The following is a 15,484-nucleotide window of genomic DNA, read 5'->3' on the forward strand; positions in this document are numbered from 1 at the left end:
CTAGCACAATCCTTTTTAATTCGTTTTTTGCCTTCGCAGAAATTCACGGGGAGGGGGAGAAAAAACAACAGATTTTCTAAAATTGCACAGGAAGTCACAGGAGATAGCATCCTGTTTGCGTCCTCCCCTCAGACCACTCCTCTGCGTCATCACTTCCCTTTCCTGGAAATGTGGCCACCCGTCCACCCTATTGACACGTTCTGCTCATCAGGCGGGACCCCGTTCGTCCCGGTACCTGAACGCAGCTGGCCATCAAAGCGTTGCCAACTAACTCACACAAAAAGGTCAGAAAACTACATCTAAGCTCTGCCCGACGTTGTGCCTGTGTACCCAATTACCTTAACCCTCCTGTTACCTTCAAATGTACCAACATCTTTGACCCTTTTTGACCCCAGCAATTAAAACCTCCAGAAAATGATTAGAATTCATATTGTTTCCCCAAGTTTAAGTGTCAGGTACTTTATGTGTGTTTGTTGACGACCTAAATAGCCCTTTAAATAAATAAAAATGTTGATATTTCTTATATATTTTACACAGTGAAAAACAGCCTGGGGTCAAATTGACCGATGCGTACAAGTTGTGTTCAGGACATTGAAAACATATCATCGTGTGAATTTCCAGTCGTCCCCAATAAATTAGGAAAAGTCATGAAATATGAAGCAAAAAAACATGATTTTAGAGACGTTAAACATCGAATGGGGTCAAATTGACCCCACAGGTAAGAGGAGGGTTAAAGACACGGCACACGTGCGAGTAACCAGTTATGTCGACGCCTTTATAACCTTCAATGCAATCCTATTCATAGCCACAGTGAAGAAGACCCTCAGTTGGATAAGCTTTCATCGGGGCAACACAGAGGAACCCCTCTCGGGCGGACGTCTATTTAAAGTCTTTGCGTTTCAAAAAACCAAAGTTACAAGATCACACAAATAAATGAGCACTTTGTTCGGATCTATCGAGCATCAATTTCACTTCGAGGGATCCGCTATGACATCGTCTGTAGCGCGTCTTTTTGTCTTTTTGTTGTGCATTGTATTTATTATTTTTTAAGCATAAGTGACTACGGATGCAAATTAGCTTTAAAAAAGGTTGAATCGAGTACGGTGCAGCAAGTGGGGACATTTGTTTTTATATGTGCATGGAGGTACCAAGTGAATACAGTTTAAATAAAATGTCACAAAACTGAGAGGCCCTGACCTTTAGTGTTTGGGTACAAACTGCTCCCAAAAGCAGCGACAGTGACCTTTACACCATCGTCCTACTGCCAAAGATAAGCAGATGTCCTTTCTTTCATAAAATGAAATAATAATAATAATCACACTGAAAACAAAATCTTCATAATACCGAAAAGTGAAAAAACCCGCCAGCAGCTGGAGTTCTCCAAGGACACGTTGAACGATAATTAGAGTTTGAAAGCATGAAACAAAAAAATTGTATTTTGTAAATATTTCAACTCCCGAAAAAGCAAAATCCTAAATATTATGATGCTTCCGATCCGATGTATTCACGATAGTCAAAACTCAGAGTTCGCCACGGCCACACACGGCTCGTTGCAAGCCTGTAACCTACCATGCCCCCACACACACAGAGAAAGAGAGACAGAGTGTGTGCATGTGTGTGTGCGTGTGTGTGTGTGTGTGTGAGGGATCCTCCACCACAGACCACTGATCCCATCAGTCCTAAGCGCAGGGCTGCTACTGAGCTAATGCTGCAGCTGAATAATTTAGAACAGAGAAAGAGAGAAAAGCGTTCCCTTCCTGTCAGCTGTCCAAACACAGTTTAATAATTCCGAGTCGACTCTTCCGAACAACAAGACAATTCACTGACGTAAATATAGGAGCTGGAGAGCGACGCGTGAATAATTCTCGAGAATTCTCCGTCGTTTTTTTCGTTGCGCCCTCTGGTTTCGAACTTTGTTCATCCCTCAGTTGTAAGTCAGAGCACACGGAGATGTAATTCAGACCAGAAGATATGAGCACTGGTATGAATATGGCCGCAGCGGCAGGAGGAAGAGGAGGAGGAGGGGCAGATTGGGTAGAATAAAGAGGGGGAGGAGGCATGGAGAACAGGGAGGGGGAGGGGAGAAGAGAGGCAACACGGCGCACAGACATAAATGGGCCGCGTATCCATTTGAAAAAAATGCAGATCTACTGGTCGCACATCGAGACGGATCCTCAACCCGTTTACGACCGGAATGCATAATTCACCGCTTTGTAATAAGAGCGCCGGAGAAAACAACAACAAGTCGGACTGCAAAGGATCAAAAAAAGATATAAAAAGCGACGCTAAATTGAGGCAAAACAGTGAAGCGCGTGTGGCTAATGTTGACTGGATGAGACCTCAAGTCACGGGTTGTTATTGTGATTAAAGTCAGATTTGAAGAAGCACGGAGAGATTCATTGGCAAGGATTGCACATTTCAGATGGGGGGGGGGGGGGGGGCTTCTGCTCCAAATGGTTTACAGCAGCGGCCAAGAATACTGCAGAAGATCAATTAAATTGCCCATTTGAGAGATCGACTGTATCTCGTTCATCCACGCGATCTCTCGCACTACAAAGAACCCAGAGCGTTCTGTTTGGGGTCAGGATCTGGCGGGAACAAGTCGTTCATTCGCGGTCGACTTTGACTCGAGACACGTGGGGTGAAACGCTTTTGATGAATCGGCGCAATTTCAAGCTCAGCTTCGGTCGCTTTCGTCACACGCGATGCGATCGAGGAGCGTCGGGAAGATAAAAGAAAATCCGAAGACGACGACGGCGTTTGCGGCGTAAAATAAACGCAGTCGAGTCGGACGTTGCTTTTTCGGGGTTCGTCACATTGCGAGTGTCGCCCGCCTCGTGGCTCTCGTATCGAGCACGGCGTCACTCGAAGGGAGCAAATAAACGGAGCATCTCCGAAGACATGGGCGAGGGAGATGCTACACTCACACTTAAAGGAAACTTAAGGCAGCAATAATCAGAAAGGAAATTATAGTAGATTAGGTTATTATTTTAGCTATTTAAGGTATTATTATTTTACTTTTAATGTAAATGTTGTTTTCAAAGTCCAAGTGTTTTTGTGATAATTGATCATGCTGTACTGCATTTTATGTATTTGTATTGTCTTGTAATGATTTTTTGCCTGAACCCCAGGAAGAATAGTCTCCACTACGGTGTAGACTAATGGGGATCCTTAATAAACTAAACGCGTTGTATTCTCCCATGTGAGGGATGAGCGCGCCTGGTAGATCCACACGGCACAAATGCCTCTTTTCTTCCAGATGTGCTGCTAGATTACTTTGAATTGGGACTGAATCGCACTGCATTGCATCGTGTGTTGCTCTCCGTTGTATCAAAGCACTTCGGTGCGCGTGATCAAGGTGCGTTAATGCGAGTGGCGGCCGCGTCGGTCATTCGGGACCAGAATAGCGAGGAGGACATTCCTGCTCGGCCTGAAATAAAGCCTGCAATCTGAGCTCCCTGAGACAATGAGTGGCAGGCGCAACAATAAACAGAGGCCCACCCAGCACAGACACACAGTTACAGACCCCCGAAAAACACACACGAGTCTTTATTAGAACTGCGAGTGTGTGTGTGTGTGTGTGTGTGTGTGTGTGTGTGTGTGTGTGTGTGTAAACACAGCACAGGGTTTGAGTATGTGGAAAGACAGAAACATATATTCTTCTGATCTTGTCTTTTTTAGAAGCATTTAAACCCATTACTTTCCTGTACTCAAACCCCCCTCCCACACACACACAAGCTAATAAAGCAACAAAAGGTGTCCACTAGAGGTTGGAACATCAAGAGTAAAAAAAAGAAACAAGAGGGCCGAATTACTTCCCGTTTTGCTTCAAAGAGCTTCTCCTCCTCCTGCTGAGCAGACGGCCGGCTACTGGATTAAGTGCAGCTGGAGCTCGCAACAAACTGAAGGCTCGGTGTTTTGGTTCTAGACCGAATCCTGGGGAACGAGGAAGTAGAATGTAATTTAATGTACACTTTATTGATCCCGCAGCGGGGATCTCTGCATTTGACCCATCCGTAGTTATTAAAAGGAGCAGTGAGCTGCAGTTAAGCACCGGGGGAGCAAAGGGGGGGTTCAGTGTCTCAAGGACACTGAACCCCCCCTGAACCGGGTACCTTTGTACCACGCTCCCCCATGAGCTACAGCCTTTAGACGTGAGAACCCCCGTCTCGGACTAGGGTCCTGAATAAAATTATACAAATTAAACAGATTGTTTTTATATCGTTTCTGTATATTATTCTGCATATTTAGAAACCCCTCCCTTCCAGAGAAACACCAATTTGTAGTAAATCTCATCTGCTTCTTCACACCGTCTTTGGGTGTTTTTTTGCAAAACGAAATTTTTAAAAATAATGATCGCGATGCGTCGGTGGAGCTCGGGGTCCGAATTACGGGACGACGGGCCGCCTGTATAACGGGTCTGATGTACGAAAGGCTAAAGGACGCGTGTCGTCCGTTACGACCCACCTGCTGAAATGTTGCACGAAAAATACTGTCCACGACAATGAAGCTCGTGAACAACACTCACCCCAATTAGTCCTGTGCAGCGCGGCCACGTTTTCACGGAGGATTTAAGAGGACGTGGCATATTGTGAAAGGGGCCGACGGTAAGGCGATGCTTAAATATATTTCTTGGACCGCTGCGCTCTCAGAAAAAGACGACGATACATATCGAGAGGACGGGGTTAAGCAAAGGGTAAATAATAAATACTATTTCTTTCTGTCTTCATGGCTTAATAGTGAGATATATACAGGCGCCTGAAGGGCTCGGGAGAAAGAAGGAATACTATTCAGTGGAAATTAAATCGTCATTAGCACCAATAAAAAAGAGGTGCTCCCGCTATGAACTTGCATTGAGTGAATTAATGCATCCCACCTTGAAAAACTGAATATCATTTAAATGGTTTTAAAAGAAAAGGAAAAAGGTCAGACTGCTGAGAGGAAGTTGAATCAGCGAAATTTTAACAAAAAAGGCAATTAAAAATTCGTGCTCTCTTGGCACTTTTAAAAAGATCCTCAATTAGTTCTGCTCGCAATGAATGAAATCTTAAAACCATAACTTTCCATTTTGAATGAGAAGATAATTTGGACGTGCACTCGTGAACTTCCAATGCTAGACTGCAGGAAAAACAAGGGAACCATGGGCCACATGACTGCTCTTGCTTCGTATAATTAAAAACCACGTTGTTTTCAGTAATCTATCATCTTGACGCTTTGGGGGATTCCCCCTTAAATGTTGAGGGAAGGAAAAAAATAACTTTTCATAGACTCAGATGCACTCTTGTTTTTATTCATTATTTTTTTTTAGCAGTTTTCCTGCCAACATTACACATGATTGTAATCAAATGTGGGCCAGTGCGACTAAACTGGAGCCCGAGGGGTTTTAATGGCAAGAAGCGGAGCGTCGCCACATGATGCGAGTTCGGGACGAGGACGACACATGTCGAGCACGTGTGCGCGATAAAACCAAAAATGAAGCTGTAAATTCTTCAAGAGAAAAAACTTGTTTGTCTGCAGTGTGTCTGGTGGTAGAATAATAGGTTTTGGTCTCTTTATTCCGACGAATACTTTGAAATGTGATGAGCCGTTCGAACCATGTGCGCGTTGCAAGGAAATAAAAAATATATAAATAAAAAAAGCATCAACGAGTTTGACTGATTCAGAGTCAAAGTCCAACAAGGGTTCGGTTCACACTGGAATAACGCGCAACTTTCAAAACCACCCGAACCCAAGAGGACGAGGAGTCGGGAGAGCAGACTGGAACACTCGCCAGGGGAGCCGATTGGAGGTTGAGAAATATTTCAAGGCGCAATTCGATTGACCGATCGGGGCGACGAACACAAAACTATACGACAATTAAAAGTTTCCACAACTCGATCCAAGTCACACACACACACACACAACCTCTGTAGATGAAAACTAAATGTGGGGGTTGATTATCAATCAATTATAACACCGCGTTTGCCCTTTGCTTGTCTCACGACTGAAGGAAGAAAATAACCGAGCGTTGAGGGCCATTTTCACAGACGAGAAATTCACAAGGGCGCCGTGAAAGACATTCGATGTATAAAAACACAAGTTGTAATTTGTCTTTGTGGCTTTTTGTGACCGTAAACTTGTAGTGTGCACGACGCCCATAGAATGAACGTAGTGAGGGGGACAAAACAGTTCAAAGCAGAGAGAAGCTGCCCCCCCCCCAAGAAAAAACATCCCCCACCCAACGCACACACACACACACATCTCAGGCTGTGTGTGCATCTCCACATTTTTTCTCACACAAACTGCATCAAGTAGAAACACCAGGGAAAATAAATGAAGGTGGAAACAAAGAGATGGCAGATTCCACTGTGTGTGTGTGTGTGTGTGTGTGTGTGTGTGTGTCCCGCATGCATCTCCTGCAACTATCCATCATTAATGCGGACAAAAGACCAGAAAGGACCACACGGACACCGCACCGACTCCAACAACCTCTCGGTTTTCTTTAAGCTCGGCGCGTCTCGGAGTAAAAAGTGTGGCGAGACGGGCGACGACCCAGAGACCAACACGGATCATACGAGGCTAATATTATGGAAATGAGTTCATTAATCAATCACCACGCAGCCTTTTATCTGGTGAGCCAGAAGCCCGATCAGCCGCCACACTGGCCGGTCTGATAACGCGTTGCACACAGGATGGATGGAAATACGGAGTGAAGAGAAATCTCATGTAGCCTCACAGAACTCAGCGTAAAGATGTGTCCACTCGTGCCAATTACTTCTGTCAATATGTAATGTTGCCGTAGTTGTTTTTTTAAGACTGTGCTTGGTTTTACCTTCTCGTTGCAGAAGCAGAGCGTGTCTGCGTGCACGTTTCAACGGTGCCATTCTGCAAAAAAACACACAAAAAAAGGCAGCAGATATTCATTTTCAGAGCACAGCGAGGCTCTGACGATTTTCTCGCTTCCCTTCCTTCCTGCCTCTCGCATGCCTTTCTCTCCTCCCCCTCTGTGCTCCCTCCCCTCCCCGTGCTCCCTCCTCCTCCCCTCGGCCACCCCCCCCCTCCCTGCCGTCCCTGTTGGATTGGTGGAGTAAACACAGGAAGAGAGCGGGCTCTGTTCCACCACGCCAGAGCTGGGCGTTCCTGCACAGCTCCTGCGCCGGGGTCAAAAGTTTACTGTGGTTTTCATTTCACCTCTCCTCAGCCAATCGCAGCGCCACGCTGCGGCGCCTGAACTCTGACCCCTGCAAAGAATTCCGCTCAAAAGATGGTCTGACGCCAGTTTCACAACTGCAATACCACCCCACCCCCCCTTCAAAATGTTCCCTTTACTACTCCTTTTCCTTTCTTTCAACTGGCCAGTTTCATGCGTTGACAGAGCCTAGGTGAAAAAGATTCCAGAGCAGGAGCGGAACTGGGGGGGTGAGGGGGGTTGGGGTTGGGGTTGGGGGGGGGGGGTAATCCTCCAGTCCTCGCCGCTAGAAAACTATAAATGCTCGCTTTCTTTTATCTCCCGTTTTGACAAGCGGCTAATCGCGATTACAGAATTCACCCTTAAAAAAACAAACAGAGAATCACGAGGATAATTTGTATCGTCTGACCCACGAGTAGAAACCTGTTCAGGAGACTTTAATAACAAATCCAAAAGAAAGAAAGAGGAAGAAAAAAGAAGAAAAACAGCAGCAACCATTTAGGAATCAAATCAGAGTTGCTCTGTCCGACGGGACACACACACATGTGCACACACACACACACACACACACAGCTATAATCCAACAGTGGGTTTGTTTTCTGTGACACTGCACTCTGTTCCCATCTGCTGAGTGATTAAGCCAGCACCGCTAATCAAGCCTCTCCTTCTGAAGGCAGCGGGCAGAGGACGCCTCGCGCTGACCGAGCAGACGCACGCTGCTCTTTGCTTCGAACCTCATCTTTCAGCCACAAAAACAACCCCCCCCCTAAATGGCTCCAGCTGCTGGAATCCTTGCTGGCATCTTTATACGGCCGTATTTAAGTCGGGTTTATTTGTAGTGAAGCGGCGGCAACTCCTTCCTCGTTGTTCTTGGGCGTTAAAGTCGGTCGGCTTTTTCTCGTGGTTTTTGCTCAACGCCCAGAGAGTCTTTGATAACGCTGCATTGCTGCGTAACACTACACTGCAGCTCACGGTGTGTTATGTCATGTTACTGGTTAAAAATTACGGCTGAATAATTAAAATGACTGACAATAACTATCTGTATATTGGGCCTATTCTGGGTACGAGTTGTGAAACTGAAGTTGAACGTGGAGTTTCCAGAACGCATTAATGCTGGACCTGATCAGATTTAACTGTGAAGGGGAAAACAAACTCAAAAAAAATCTTGATTATAATGATTACAGGACCAATTGTGCAGCTTCTCTCAGTCAGCAGAAGAACTCAGAAATGGTCTTAAAGCTTAATGGTAACGTGTCGGCACATGTTGCTCGGAGCCGTGAACACATTCTCCCTAGAGGAGCTGTATACATACATAATTATATTACACCGAACCCATTAGAAAAAAACACACAAAAAACATTTGAACAATCCTATCTGCAGGACATGAGGGAATACGGTACATTGTGCGACTCGTGTGGCCCCCTTACCGTGGATTGTGCGCCGGCGTGGAAGCTTCACCTCGCCTACCTATGAAGTAATACAGCGTGTCGGCTGCACCGCTCAACCTGTACCGACAACACAGCGTCGTAAATCTGACTGCAACTTGAAACATGCATCGGATCTTATTTAAAAGTTCATATTTTGAGGTTAGGCTCGACTGAACCGCTTTGATCGTCGTGCCTATTGAAGTTGGAGTCGGACAAGTATTGACCCGCTTGCCCCGTTTTCCTGTCCCGACGACTGCCTTGCTGCGATTGCTATGTTTTGTCTGTCAAAGGAAATTACCTGAAGCTTACAAATTTAAATAAAGCAAGCGGGTTGACTTCCTTTTATTTGACTTTATTTGCACCCCACAACTCACAAAACTCCTCTAAATTACGTTTAATCCCATTTCAAGTGTGGCCCCGTGGAACTCGGGGGTGCCAATAGCACAGGGGCCTTCGCTTTTATCCATTTAGTCGTGCAGAATCACTCGTTCCAGCGCGGCAATTAGATGAGCATACACGAGCGCCACGAGAAAACAAGCCCCATGGAAACATGGGGACCTTTTTCCAAAAGCAGAGCCTACCTCCAAACAGAATACTGGCTCACACTAGTAATGGCCAACTTTTATGAATGTTGTTTTGGATATATGAAACATTGCAGCGGTGCAGAGCCCGATGCGATGTGGCAACGTCAAGGAGGCAACCAGCGTTTTGGACTGGAGGGTTGCCTTGACGACAAGCCGCATACACAAGGGGTGAAGTCAGCAGGCGGCGAAGGGAAGAGGAACTTTTTCCACTTTTATTCGAGAGAGAGGGGGGGGGGAAAAGGAGGAAAAAAAATCTGTCCAATTAAGAAAGAAATGTTATAGAAAGAAACGGGATGGTAATAAATTATCCGACACATGGTCACTGTTGAAAAGCCGTAGTAAGTCTGGAGTCTTTAACGATGGTGCGGAGGTCCGTCATTCACAACTTGACTTTTCATTGAACTCAAGGCCGCGATAAAAAAAACAGAAAAAAAAGGAGAAATCGCGTGTGGAAGAAGAGGGGGAAAAAAGAAACGCCGTCGACCTCGCTGCTGCGGGCGAGACGCCTGCACGCTCGCTCGCCATTTGCAGGTAATTTCGTTTAATGAAAGGCATTTTTTTTAAATTGCAGGTGAGCCACTACAGTCGCTGCCGCTCGCGCGCCGTCTCCCCTCGCAACTCGCAGACTGCCGTGCCAGCCGCCTCCCGAGAAACCACACCTCGCCGCCACGCGGATCCGACATCCCACCGTTTCATCTCGGAGACGCGGGGAGCACGACGTGAACAAAAAGAGGCGGGCGAACACAACCGACCGGCTCACGGGCCGTCGACGTTACGAAGAGCTGTGAAAAAGCGTGACAGGAGTACCTGTTCACTTTTCAGAGGTCGAGGGCAAAGCCCCTTGTCGTTTCGGTACACGCAGGACAACTGTAGACCGGGAGAGAGTCCGTGTAACGAGTTGAGAAGTTCATACAGAAACAACAGTGTCTTTTCTCTTCGCCTGCCTCTCTTTCTGCTGAATAACAGACAGAGAGAGAGAGAGAGAGAGCATCTGGTAGCAGTTATCTCACAAACCAAACTTTTTTTTTCACCCTCGTCTCCCCCCCCCCCCCCCAAAGAATCTTTTTTATAAAAAATAAAAAAAGAGGGTAGGGGGGTGGGGGAGGCCCTAAAAAGAAAAATAATAAAAAACACAAACACGGTCTTTGCTAACAGTTTACAACGGTAACAAAACTCGGCCGGGGAGCTACCCTCCCACTGGCTAGTTCAGGTGAACCCCTTTTACGAGCATTCTTCAGCCGGGGGAGCAAAAGTTAAAGGGGGAGTTGAAGTTAAAGAGGAAGGGCAAGGAGGAGGGGGGGTGTGGGGGGAGGCTCGTTGGGGACAAAGCTCTTGTCCCCCCCCCTTCCCTAATAAACCCGTGCCTTCGTCCAATCAACGAGGACTGCAGAGAGTGAAATGCTCCAAAATCCTCGCTGGTTATAAAGAGGACTCGGGTGCCATGATTGCTTCAGGCTGCCGGTTTGGCTTTTGAGACGCGTGCATGGCTCCCGACGCCCGGGCACCTCGAGGGTCGAGGAGGGGGCCGAGGGGACGAGCGAGACTCAAATGGAGTCGGGGAGCAAACCGCGCCGCTTGCCTTTGGACTCCGCGGGGCCGGCCGTCTGGCTTCCTCCGACCCGGCTCCCCGAGCGCCCGTCTCGTATTCTCGCTCTCACTTGTTTGGGGCGAAGTAGCCGTAAATATTTTAGCAGTGGAAACACGACGGTCTCGTCGAGCAGCATTTTCTATATTTAGCTCCACACGAGAGGCATTCAGAGCCCTACCGGTTGAGCACTACGACTCGCTACGACGAACGACAAAGACGGGGGGGGGGGGGGGGTCTCCGTCCCCACGCGAGTGACCTTGAGACGGCGGCGGGGGGGGGGCTGGACGGGATGTTTTAAACGGCCTGAGCCGACCGCGGGGAAACTTTGTTAAACCTCGGTTGGAATCCAGCCTCCTGGAGCCAAGTGTAAAATGGTACACGGCAACACAACGTCAGAGAATCGCGGTGCTGAATACTTTGATGGCGCCCAGTAACAAGTTATCAGAGCTAGCAACTTTTGTCGAAAAAAAGAAAGAAAAAAAGCTACTACAGGAGTCACGTTTTAATTCACCCTTCTCTTACCTTTGGGTTCAATTTGACTCCATTCAATGTTTAACGACTCAAAAAAAAGAAGAAGATTGACATCATTTTTAAAAGTTCATATTGCTTGACTTTTCCTAATCTATTGGGGACAACTGGGAAAACATAAAATTCACATAATGATATGTTTTCAATGTCCTGTACAATTTGACCCCAGGCTGTTTTTCACTGTGTAAAACATATAAGAAATATCAACTTTTTTATTTATTTAAAGGGCTATTTAGGTCGTCAACAAACACAGATAAAGTACCTCACACTTAAACTTGGGAAACAATATTAATTCTAATAATTTTCTCTAGGTTTTAATTGCTGGGGTCAAATTGACCCCAGGGGTTAAAGATGTTAGTAAATGTGAAGGTAACAGGAGGGGTAAGGGGGAAACAAACCTCCTTTGCTTTCGGCTCGGTGCGTCATCGACCCGCACAGACGTGAATCGTAAATTTAACGCACAGGCCGCATCACATGACCCGATTGCCAGTTATTTGAAATGAAACCCATTATCTCTGTCTCGCTGCCTCTCTTTAGACACACAGACTGACGGAACGCTCGAGGAATGCCGTGTATTCAGACTCCGGTGACGCAAAGACGCGGCCAGACAAAGGCGGATTGGAGACAGTTACCCAAGAGTGGCACGCGCTCCACTTATTCCGCCGCCTTCTTTGGCGATACCAGACAGTATTTTTCTTTAACTCAATGCAACCACGCGGCAGCGAGATTTAACCGATATCACGCCCCCGGAGTTTTAAAAAAAAACAAATTTTAATCGGTAAAAATGTCAACACGGATCCAAATTCAGAAGAACGCGATTTCTAATTCAGCGTACGGACTCCGGTTTCAATCCGCGGCGCTCTGCACTTTCATTGCATTGTTGACAGGATGATAACGTCAAATGGAACCTCTTTGAGTAATAACTGAATGTCAGCATGGGCACTAAATGTATCCTCGTGCAATTTATCAATCGGGCAACCCGATGCAAGCACAGAATCTGCCACCAGAGAGACGTCTCCCGGTCCCATGAGAAAAAGTGATAAGTTAATGAATTATTGAGAGCGCAGGGGCCGACAGACAAAGAGCGAAGGCCATGCGTCCCGGTCGCTTCTGCAGTCAAAGAATCCCCCCAAAGATTGATTCATTGTTAACGCAGCCTGACACCCTGTGTGGGGGAGAAAGAAAGTGGCAGATAAAGGGACAGAGAATGGGGGACAAGGGGGCTCCATTTGCCAAGAATATGAGCAGAAGCAGTTCATTGGACAGGTTCCCACAGTGGTCGTTCTACTAATCAAAACAACAACAAAACACCACATCCCTGAGCTTGAGCAATGGCATTCCACCAGATTTAAAATAGAGACGAGTCGGCTTCTCTGACGGCGCTTGACTGCATCATTCTCGCCCAGATCTTCGCCCTTTGCATCCCCCGTATTGTTTAAGGCTCACTCGTCATTCAGCGCCACCCTACAGGCAATTATTTCAGAAACTCTCACGTGGAAAATGTGCATTGGGCCACTAACGCCTGCAAGTATTGGCAGGGATGGCCCCGGGCGAGGAGGAGAGAGCGACAGCACACCTCGACCTCAACGGTTTCATTGTTCAGCCTTCACATGAGCGCGCTCTCCCAAGGATGGTTCCCTCCTTTGCCACCTCACAAAAACTGAGTGCTCAGCACAGAGAAAGCAAACCTGGACTCTACCTGAACCCTGCGAGTCCTCCCCCCCCCCACCCCCCTGCACTGAAACACATCCATCTCCCTCTGCCAGTCTGTCCGTCTATCCGTCCCTCTATCGCACCTACATATGATTTATCATCGGTGAAACGACCACATTTTTTTTTCCAGACTGTGATTGTCCCTTATACCACCCATTACAATCACAGCTACATCATCTCACTCCAGTCATGCAAACACAAAACAGATGCTGTGGATCCTGCAGAGCAGCCACGCTGAAGTTTGGTTGTGAGCAGCGGAGGACAGTGGACAGACAAGGGTGTCCTGCAGCTAGCTGGTTGACGTCATAAGCACATTGCAACAACAAGAAAATCAGTCTTATTTTGTAAAAAAAAAAAAAAAAAAAAATTAGAAAAAGGAGATTAATTTCCGCACCTCATGTCACGTGACATTACTACATTAGAGTGTTGCTATTTATATTAGATGTGTGAATTAATCTTTTCTTTTTATAAAGGGTAAGAAAAACTGCAGGACAAATATGCAGGTACGACACACGTTCACGGTGGAGGCTCGACAAAACATGTGCATCATTATTATTATTATTACAATATTGTTACACCAGACCACGACTGCGGTTTGACTAACGTGAACACCGGAGAATCCTGCAAGCCCCGTTGTACCGAAACTGTGAAGCAAGTCTAACACACACGCACACACACGCACACACGCACACACGCACACACAAAAAGAGAAACCAGCACCGGAGCCATTGGGCTGTTTGCGGGAGAACGACCACGGCGACTCTACAAAGTTCACCTTGCGTTATAAAACACCGACTACCGTTAAAGCAGTGATGAATATTTAACGTACGGGCTATCGGACTAGAGAGCCTCTTGTCTCATAAACTTTGTAGCTAGAGAGAGAGAGAGGGGGGGGGGACGTAATAAGACAATAAAAAACCCACCGCAACCGACACAAATGGCACAATAACAAGCGAGACTTGACTCGAATGTACATCTTTTAATTTTTTGGGGTTGCTTTCGGAGCCGATAGCGCCCCGAGAGACATCCCATAACGGACGGACTGAGGAGGTACGAGGGCTCGTTGTGCCGCCGCACAGCTCAAAGAAACCCCCGCAGCTCGCGAGCGGAGCGACGCCAACTGTCTCCGTGACAAATGTCCAACGTTCAAACACGCGCCGCCGCCGGTGTTTTAAACTCGCGAACAACCGAATCTCGCGGAAGAAAGAAAGATAAAACTCACCGGCTTCGATGCTTTCATTGAGTGGAGCGGTTTTCTTTTTCTTCTTCTCGCCTCTACAAACTCTCCGCCATCTTCAAGCAGGACCGTGTTTGTTTAAATGCGAAACACTCCCAAAGCGGAGGGAGCCAGCTCGTAGTAGAGCGCGGTGGCTTCTGGGTAATGTCGTCGCTTCCCTCTCGCGAGGCGCACCGGACTGCACGCCGCGTTCCCGCCGACGAACTACACGCGCACCCAATGCCCGTCGGCGGTGTGAGAAGCGGAGCAGCGGCTGATATTATTAGGGGAGAGATTTAAAACTTATTTATAGGCTGTACAGGAAAAGCGGCTTTATGCAAAATGTGAATCATACCCTCCTGGAGCGTTATATTATTATGCTACATACTTAACATACAATTCAGATGTGTGTGATTCACAAAAACTACAGACTTGGGGACAGAACACAAGTGGGCATTAGGGAAATTTAGTGAACATACATATGTACACTTTGTATTGAGGGGTGCCATGGGGCGAGGTGTTATATATGTCCTGCATTAAGCAGGAACACGTGTGCATTCATTATATAAGGTCTCTCTATCTATGTTAATCAGAATACTCTTTGGATTAAGCCCTTTTATATCTCGACATGTCAGGTATAAAGTAGCATGCCACTGATTCTGGGTCCAGTGTCAGTTATATTAATCGTACTTGAGTAGCAACAGAGTATGGAAGAAATCATCTGTACTGAGTAGTGAGAGAGGGCCATGAAGATGGAGGGAGAGTAGCAGGACGTGGGGGGGGGGGGGGGGTTAAAGGATGCAAATAAGACAAAAGGCAGAGTTTAAATTAGCTCCTGACTTGTCAATCACTATCACAATCATCTGAAAAAACGTTGAGGTGCAAGAGAAACTACATACAAGGGTGTGTTAAGTTGGATTCAGCGCTGCAGCTGAGGAGGTTCATTACCAAAGTCACAGCATTTTTATGTTGTACAACCAATTCAAGTGTAATCAGACCATATTGCGGACCCATGTAGCACAGGACTACTGCTAGAGTGTCTCACAGCAGAAGGACAACAAGCCACACATGCATTTTCACAAAATTGACGAAAAACATGTTTACATATAGGTTAATCCAGATCCCGTAGATTGTTTGGTATACTCTCGGCTCATGACGTAATGAAATCTACAACAAATGCATATCAAAATAAAAATCCCTTGAGCATTGTGTGTTGGGTGTGTTTTGTAGGTCTGTTTGTATGTCTTCTGGAGCGAGGGA

General features: G+C 46.7%; 1 protein-coding gene across 3 annotated transcripts in view; it reads right to left on the bottom strand.

The window, feature by feature from the left end:
• The window catches only part of LOC130208202 (nuclear receptor coactivator 3-like), a 28,522-nt gene extending 14,150 nt beyond the window's left edge, over positions 1-14,372 (bottom strand). For 2 of the 3 annotated variants that reach the window (XM_056437200.1, XM_056437198.1), the window contains exon 1: positions 14,231-14,371. The gene's annotated coding sequence lies outside the window, so the exon portion shown is untranslated. Of the gene's footprint in view, positions 1-14,230 lie in introns of all 3 variants that reach the window. The other variant, XM_056437199.1, reaches the window with a different exon arrangement.
• Positions 14,373-15,484: the final 1,112 nt, after the last annotated feature.

Source organism: Pseudoliparis swirei, chromosome 18 (assembly GCF_029220125.1).
Source record: "Pseudoliparis swirei isolate HS2019 ecotype Mariana Trench chromosome 18, NWPU_hadal_v1, whole genome shotgun sequence".
Lineage (NCBI taxonomy): Eukaryota > Metazoa > Chordata > Actinopteri > Perciformes > Liparidae > Pseudoliparis > Pseudoliparis swirei.